Source organism: Nanorana parkeri, unplaced genomic scaffold (genome assembly GCF_000935625.1).
Source record: "Nanorana parkeri isolate BGI_ZX_2015 unplaced genomic scaffold, ASM93562v1 scaffold16, whole genome shotgun sequence".
Lineage (NCBI taxonomy): Eukaryota > Metazoa > Chordata > Amphibia > Anura > Dicroglossidae > Nanorana > Nanorana parkeri.
This window is the reverse complement of record NW_017306284.1, coordinates 1,660,388-1,669,101: the sequence shown is the minus strand read 5'-3', so window position 1 is coordinate 1,669,101 and position 8,714 is coordinate 1,660,388. Positions and strand designations below refer to the sequence as shown.

Sequence of the window (8,714 nt, the reverse complement as noted above, 5' to 3'; positions counted from 1 at the left end):
ATCCGCAGTCACTGCGAGCACCCAACCCCCCATCCCTCCCCCCACCCCAAGGGATTTTTCGGTAAGGAGTGCAACAAGGAAAAGTATTTATCGTATGACTTTATAATCAACTCGCAGAGCCATTTGTCCTGCAAAACTTTGTGAGCATTTGTTCTGTGCAAATAGAGGTAAAATGACCGTTCTTGGTATATTTGCTTTTGAAGTTGAATGTAATATCAGTAAGTACTGCATACCTTCCAGCAATTCTGCAACACAAATATGTACCCCTTGCTCCGCATCCTCAACCCCCAGATTGTGACCTGCTCCAAAAGTCAGAAAACGACTGTACATAAGGCCCCATTCACACAGATGTGCACATGGCACATTCTGGGATTCCTGCAACAACAACCTGCAGATTCCCGTGGCAGGATCCCAGGTGTCCCCGTTCAGGTGCAGCCACTGTACCCTTTGAAGTTAAAAATGAACTTTACCCATATCTTCAAAATAACAACAAAGGCACCTTTAGAAAAGTTTAGTAATGACAATCTACAAACACATACTTCTAGATCATTGCCGGCTTTGTATTCTTTGCATACATTATTACTCTTTTCCTCCCAATTCTTCTCACAGTGGCCATTTTTACTAAGGGCAGATTACTAGATCTCCCTCTACTTCCTGGAACTCTGGCACATGTGACTGGGATATGTAACCATGCACATCATCTCAGGGGAGGTAAATGCCTTTCCCTGAGGTCTCATGAGACTACAGATAATATTTCCTAGCAATGCTCTGCTGATATAACCTTCTCAGGATGCAATGCTTTGGGCACAGATTACATCATTTGTGCCAAAGTGGACCAGGAAGTGTGCCCTATCCAAAAGTAAGCAAAAAACATTTTGGCTATTTGGCCACTTCAGGTGGCTCTGGTTCTCAAAATCCTGATCGAAGCCCACAATATAATTGAGACTGCAAGTCTTTTCTGTAGGTTAACATGTTGTTAAAGAACTGCCTCAAATTCAACTTGCGCCTCCTGCAGAGCAAAATAAGTATATTTTCAGTGCTCTGCCCTTCTTATGGCTTCTTGTTTTTTAACAATATCTGTTCTCTCAGGATTACGATTTATTCCTCAAACCATGAGACCCATTGACTGCTGCTAGTCATTTTGCTCAGTGGTGTGTGAGAGCTGTTCCTTCACCCTTTGGCCTGAATCTCTTACTGCATCCCATCGCTGCCAGTCCATGTCGGGGATTACAAAATTATTCACAAACAAATTCCTCATCTGTGCAATCCCAAATTATAGTCCACAGGTCCAGGTCAGGGCAATCAGGTATGGAGGCGGGGGGGGATGGCGGGGACAAGTTAAAGGGGTTCTAAACCCTCCGGTTTTTTTGCTAGCAGTAGATATAGGCAAGAAGTGTAAAAAAAACAACAAAACGCTTGAAATCATTTTAAGCTTACCTCGTTATCGCTGCTCGCTCCCGCGCCGAGAATCAGGAACTGCTCGTACGGCCGCAAAGGCTCTTGGGGCGGGCGCATGGGGGGGGGTGCTGAAGTGGCCACGGATGTCGCTTTTTTTTCAAACCTTGGTGTGTCTGGTAGATAAAGTCTTATAATTTGAGGAAGCTGAACCCCCCCAGGGAAAAAAATTATCTACGGCCCCTGCACAGGTCACACGTAGCACATCTTCAGATATCTCTTTCTTTATGTGCTAAAAAAAACTCCTGAATTCCCCCCTCTAGTTATGTGAACTGCACATGTAGACCTCCGGTGGAAAGGAGGTTGGAAAAATTTAAATTGATAGATCACATTCCTCTGGCCGGGTAATCAAAACTTGCATAGTAAATTATTCTTTACAACACTACAACAGGCTCAAGGGCTTTCATTAACAAATATAATATAAAACCTATATAAAAGCACATACTACGTGACAACACAAATATGCCTAAAGGTAGAAGAGTTTTACGAGTACTCCAATGAAGGCTGAAGTTGGGGAAACACCAAGGGGGTTATATACTAAGATGCCAAAGGCAGCCAAGTGAATTACCGAGCCGAAGCGAAGGGAGCTGAATGCTGTTCGGCTATTCCCTTCAGCCGAGTACGGCTGATTTCAGCTGTACATCACCTGGCTTCGGCTCCCTTCGGTTCAGCCAAACATGCTCCACATGTACGGCTGAGCCGAAGTGAAGAACCCGTTCGACTTAGCCGATCCAACACTCTATGCCAGTCACCCCTATTCTCGTCGGTTCGTTTGTTCTGCTCGCTGCCTCAGAGGTAGTAAGCAGAAAAAAAAAATGTAAAGAAAAGGAAACAAAAAAACGATCCATACCAGACACTTTAGGTCTGGTAGGAAAATTAGGACGGACCCCAAGTTAAAAAGTAAAGAAAACTGCGTGGAGTTCCCCCCAAAAGTCATACCAAGCCCTTTAGCTCTGGTAGGAATTTAAAGGGGGATAACCACCCCCCTAAAACCGGACCAAAAACATGGGGTCCCCCTTAAAAGCCCCAACCAGACCCTTAATCTGTGCACAGGCCTGGCAGGAAAGGGGCAGAATGCGCCAGCGCCCCCTCCCCCATGCCTCCCTGCGCCATACAAGGCCACATGCTGTCGGCATTGGGAGGGTACTTTTCAAGGAGCCCACCCCCACCTCAATTGCCACTCCCCCCTCCGTTCCGCTGCCGGTTATCCCGGGCACCGCTGCCCCCTCCTGCGGTGCCAGGGACTGAGAACACCAGCACAGCAGCTGCTACTAGAGAGAAGGGGAGAGATCAGCATTTCCCCCACCGCTGAGCTCTCCTCCTCTCTAAAGGCGGAAGCGATGTATATTACATCACTTCTGCCTTTAGCTGTCATTTCTCTGATTGAGAGCCAGAGAAGAAGCTGACGAAGCAGATCTCTGCTTCATCAGTTTCTTTGGGGGTCCCAAGGTCACATTAGGGGTCTTAGAGACCCCTGTTGTCTCCATAAAGAGGACCTGTCATTGTTTTCTAGCTATCACATGGGGGATTTTATCCCCTATGTTATAGCAATAAGTCGCGTATTAAAAAAAACAAAACAAAAACCTAAAAAAGTGTCTGTTCCGCCTACATGCAAAAACAACGATTACGCCACACGTTATATATCGCTGCGAATATCGCAGTGAGAACAATAATTCTGGGCCCATTAATCACTGATAACACTAAGGCCCCATTCACATGTAGCGACATACTTTTGCAGCGGCCAGGATAGCGCGACTTTCGGGGCGACGTTCCAGCGACGGTAGCGCGACCTTCTCCGTCGGGCTCCATAGAAAAAAAACCAAAATCCGCCAAAAAAAGGGTCCGGTAGAAGCGACTTGCGACCGCGACGAGCGACCTGGAGCTAAGACAGCTCCATTGACTATCATTAGCCGGCGATATCGCGGCGGAAATCGCGCGATAAGTCGCTACATGTGAACGGGGCCTAAACTGATGAGCGGTTAAAGCTTTTAAAGTGTCGCCTATGGTCAATTTTAGGCATGGTAGTTTTTTGTGGGCGCACACAATTTAAAGCTTGACATGTTTGGTGTCTATTTACCTGACGTGACCCCGTCTTTTATATTTTACCAAAAAATTGGGTACTAATAAATGTTTTATAAAAAAAAGTTTTTTTTTCAAAATGTTCGGTTCTTTTTTCATTATATAGTAAAACATAAAAACCCCAGTGGTGATTAATTACCACCAAAAGAAAGCTCTATCTGTCCCCAAAAAGTGTTATAAAATGTATTTATTTACAGCATTGTATGACAGAATAAATGTTAGTCAAGGTATCGCTGCACTGAATACTGAAAAATGGCCTGGTCATCAAGTGGTTAAACACTTTTTTTTTTTTTTTTACACTAACTTTATTGCTATCACATAGGGGACTAACAAGCCCCCTATGTAATAGCAGATAGGGTGTGACAGGCCCTCTTTATGGCGACATCAGGGGTCTTTCAAACCCCTAATGTCACCTAGGGACCTCAAAGAGATCTCTTTCCCCAGCTTCTTCTCCTGGCTTTAAGAGCCAGAATTTTTTTGTACAAGTCATTCTGAATTGAGAAAGCCGGTTGGATGACCAGTGAAACGTCTTCAAGAAAAATACAGCAAGTCCAGATGCCTCAACTTATTTTTTACAGATATTTTAAGAGCCAGAGAATGTAAAGAGTGACACCGGAAGTGATGTAATGCACATCATTTCTGGGTCCAGTGATCGGAGGAGAGTTCAGCAACTAGAAGCCTGCTGATCTCTCTCTCTCCGATTGTTGCGGGGAGACCTGCCATGCCGGTCCCGCACAAGGGACACCGGAGCCTGGGGAAGCCAACGGCAACGGAGGAGGAAGGGGGCAGCACATTCCGCCTATCGGTAGAAGTTATCCAGTGGCTGTATAGATGCCAGATCTCTAGTATCTTAAAAGCCATCGCCGGCTGTTTAAAATGACAGCAGCAGACGTGTTCTATATAGTCGTATATTTACGTATTGTCGGTCTGGAAGTGGTTAATTTAAAAGAAAACAAAAGTTTTTGACAATTCTTTTAATAAAAAAATCCCAAAAATGGATCCAACAACGTAAACCAAAGGTCAAACATGACGTCCGGCGTTGTCCACGACGACGCGGACGTGTCCATCCTGCCAACGTACGCTCCATCCTGCCAGCGTACGAGTACGAACACCCGCACGGACGTGCGGGGCGGGTGAGCATAGGGCGGGGTTCGGCCGTGTATTCCCATAGAGAAGAATGGGGGCTGTGTACTAATCACACGCAGCACATGTCCTTCCCAGGAGCTGCCCAATACGGCCCTGCACGCAGCACAGAGCTGTATGGGCCGGCTGTTTCTCATGTGAATGAGGCCTTAGGGGGAAAGTCCCACACACTTTTTTTTTTTTTTAACTTGGTGTGCCTCCTAACATATTTACCAGACCTAAAGGGTCTGGTAAGAATTGGGAGGGGGACCCTACCCATTTTTTAAAATTTACATTTGTGGGGAGAACGGTCTGCTCGGGCACCCGAGCCTAAGCATATGGCTGCTGTATGGGCTATTGTGAATAGCCTATACAGCAGCCATTGGGTTCGGCTGAACCGAAGGTCTCTGGTGGCCGAAGTAAACTATGGCTATATCCTTCGGCTCAATAGTGAATAAGTCTCCAAACACTGTGGTCCGGGAAAACACTGATTACCCCTCTCTACTGGGGTAAATGTCCAGAAACTGAGGATCTGGTATGACACTGCTAGCATCTGCTTGCTAGAAAAAATCCTCACAACCTAGATCAGGTAGACAACTTTGGCACACCAGTTGCTGTTGAAACACATTGCCGAGATCACTTGTACAAAACAAGTGGCGGCTTTGCCGCTGTACATTTAGCCCTACTTGCCCAAAGCAGGGCTAAATGTAGAAAACAACTACCTGGGCGGTGCCCGGAACTGCATGTGCCAGGTGTCAGGAAATAGGAATACCACACCCTTGCTGCCCTACTCCCTGCTGCCCCAAGGCCGGGCCCCGGTTTGGCCTTGTCGGAAATTCGGACCTGCTCATATTTACCACCCTGGGCATTCTCTTTGCTGCATCACTCTATTTTTTTTCTGAATTACAAGTCCCATGAGGCAATCCAAGACTCTGATTGTCACAGGCATGACTTTACCTGCATGATGGGATTTGTAGCTGCACCACAGTTAGAGTGCCGAGATTGCCCACTCGTAGACTTGATCCTAAACTAGAGGGAGATGTCCTACCTCCTTGGGACACTAAGCTAAACTGAGTGTGCAGTTGTGTAGCCACTGGGATGAGCTGTGACTTTCTTGGTTTGCATAATGTCCAAACCTCCCAGAGCAGGGGTAGCATGTATAAACCCTAAGAGTCTCCATCCACCAGACCTGTGCTCCCTGAATGGGACAGATGAGTGACACTTTTCAGCTACATGTACATAACACCCCCAGAAACCTTCACAGACGGAAAGGTTCCTTACAGAACACGCCGTGGGCGTCCACGTGACGATGCGAGCGCGCTTCCGTTGTCTCACGGCAGTAAAGCCGGGCGTGCTCGCGCATGACGTCACCGCATCTCGCGCTGAGTCTTCTGTATACAGAACCGGAGAGTCGGTGGCGCGCCTGGTGCGGTGCATAGCTGTTATCCGTCACTTCCGGTTCTGATGGCTTAGACAGCGACCTGGATGCTGAAGGTGGGTGCTTTGTTTTTTGGGCCAGCTTGCTTTGTTTGTCGTGACGTGACCTCCCGTGCTTTGCAGAAAACGCCAGAAAAGGAAAATAATTAGCAGGCTGGCGTCTGGTCACCTAAGAGCTGGAGCCAGGGATTAGCTGGCCTATATAATGGGGGTGCAGAGGAGTCGGGGGGTGACACCTAGTGCCAGGGGTGAACTGTACATAGCGGGGGATGCAGAGCAGTCAGATGTACAGTGCTTGGAGTCGGGGGTGAGCTGTACATGATGGGGAGTCCAGAGCAGTCAGGTGACACCCAGTGCCAAGGTGAGCTGGGGATGCAGAGCAGTCAGGGGATACCTATTGCCAGGAGCCTGGTGCCAGGGGTGAGCTGTACATAGTGGGGGGTGTAGAGCAGTCAGATGCCAAGTGTCTGGGTGAGCTGTACATAGTGGGCGGTGTAGAGCAGTCAGATGCCTGGTGCCAGGGGTGAGCTGTACATAGTGGGGGGTGTAGAGCAGTCAGATGCCAAGTGTCTGGGTGAGCTGTACATAGTGGGCGGTGTAGAGCAGTCAGATGCCTGGTGCCAGGGGTGAGCTGTACATAGTGGGGGGTGTAGAGCAGTCAGATGCCAAGTGTCTGGGTGAGCTGTACATAGTGGGCGGTGTAGAGCAGTCAGATGCCTGGTGCCAGGGGTGAGCTGTACATAGTGGGGGGTGTAGAGCAGTCAGATGCCAAGTGTCTGGGTGAGCTGTACATAGTGGGCGGTGTAGAGCAGTCAGATGCCTGGTGCCAGGGGTGAGCTGTACATAGTGGGGGGTGTAGAGCAGTCAGATGCCAAGTGTCTGGGTGAGCTGTACATAGTGGGCGGTGTAGAGCAGTCAGATGCCTGGTGCCAGGGGTGAGCTGTACATAGTGGGGGGTGTAGAGCAGTCAGATGCCAAGTGTCTGGGTGAGCTGTACATAGTGGGCGGTGTAGAGCAGTCAGATGCCTGGTGCCAGGGGTGAGCTGTACATAGTGGGGGGTGTAGAGCAGTCAGATGCCAAGTGTCTGGGTGAGCTGTACATAGTGGGCGGTGTAGAGCAGTCAGATGCCTGGTGCCAGGGGTGAGCTGTACATAGTGGGGGGTGTAGAGCAGTCAGATGCCAAGTGTCTGGGTGAGCTGTACATAGTGGGCGGTGTAGAGCAGTCAGATGCCTGGTGCCAGGGGTGAGCTGTACATAGTGGGGGGTGTAGAGCAGTCAGATGCCAAGTGTCTGGGTGAGCTGTACATAGTGGGCGGTGTAGAGCAGTCAGATGCCTGGTGCCAGGGGTGAGCTGTACATAGTGGGGGGTGTAGAGCAGTCAGATGCCAAGTGTCTGGGTGAGCTGTACATAGTGGGCGGTGTAGAGCAGTCAGATGCCTGGTGCCAGGGGTGAGCTGTACATAGTGGGGGGTGTAGAGCAGTCAGATGCCAAGTGTCTGGGTGAGCTGTACATAGTGGGCGGTGTAGAGCAGTCAGATGCCTGGTGCCAGGGGTGAGCTGTACATAGTGGGGGGTGTAGAGCAGTCAGATGCCAAGTGTCTGGGTGAGCTGTACATAGTGGGCGGTGTAGAGCAGTCAGATGCCTGGTGCCAGGGGTGAGCTGTACATAGTGGGGGGTGTAGAGCAGTCAGATGCCAAGTGCCTGGGTGAGCTTTACATAGTGGGGGGTGTAGAGCAGTCAGATGCCAGGTGACTTTGATTTGGAGATCTGGTATGGGGCTACCTTAGCTAACCCTTGTAACCACAATGCCTATCTAGAGGCAGAGCCAGCTGTACCTGCCCCTCCCCCATCCGTTCCGCCAGTCAGAGCGGGGGGAGTGCATATTCACAGGGATATGCAAGTGCATATTCACAGGGATGAAATTGTGTCGGCTCATCGAGGAAGTACATCCCATGGGCATCTTCAATAAGTAAAGCTGCCCATTCACTGTAATATTTTCTTTGTTCAACCTGCGGGCTGAATAAAGAAAATATGACAGATTCTTTGATCGACACTGATGAGCGTTGATCGAGGAATCTCTCTCCGGCTGAAAGGGTGCTGACAGCGGTGCAAATTCCAGCCGGTTCATCAAGATTCAGCCAAAATTCATATAGTGTATGGCCACCTTTTAGTTTACAGACTTCTAGATGGAGATGGATATTAGGCTTGGGATAGAACTCATGGAAATTCAATATAGAAATACAGATTAGTTTTTAGGGGTGTGGAAAATTTTAAACAACTACCTGTCCCCCGTGGCAGTCTCCGTGTCCCCCATGGCAGTCTCCGTGTCCCCCATGGCAGTCTCCGTGTCCCCCATGGCAGTCTCCGTGTCCCCCATGGCAGTCTCCTTGTCCCCCATGGCAGTCTCCTTGTCCCCCATGGCAGTCTCCTTGTCCCCCATGACAGTCTCCTTGTCCCCCATGACAGTCTCCTTGTCCCCCATGACAGTCTCCTTGTCCCCCATGACAGTCTCCTCGTCCCCCATGACAGTCTCCTCGTCCCCCATGACAGTCTCCTTGTCCTGATACAAAAAATAATTTTAACAAAAACCATATTTAACCGTGCTAAGAAGCGCTTCTC

The 8,714-nt window shown here is 49.1% G+C and overlaps 1 protein-coding gene across 2 annotated transcripts in view; it reads left to right on the top strand.

Annotated features, from left to right (window-relative positions):
• Window positions 1-6,003: 6,003 nt before the first annotated feature.
• ANKRD46 (ankyrin repeat domain 46) overlaps window positions 6,004-8,714 on the top strand; it is a 23,975-nt gene continuing 21,264 nt past the window's right edge. For both annotated transcript variants that reach the window (XM_018559185.1, XM_018559175.1), the window contains exon 1: window positions 6,004-6,150. The gene's annotated coding sequence lies outside the window, so the exon portion shown is untranslated. The remainder of the gene's footprint in view (window positions 6,151-8,714) is intronic.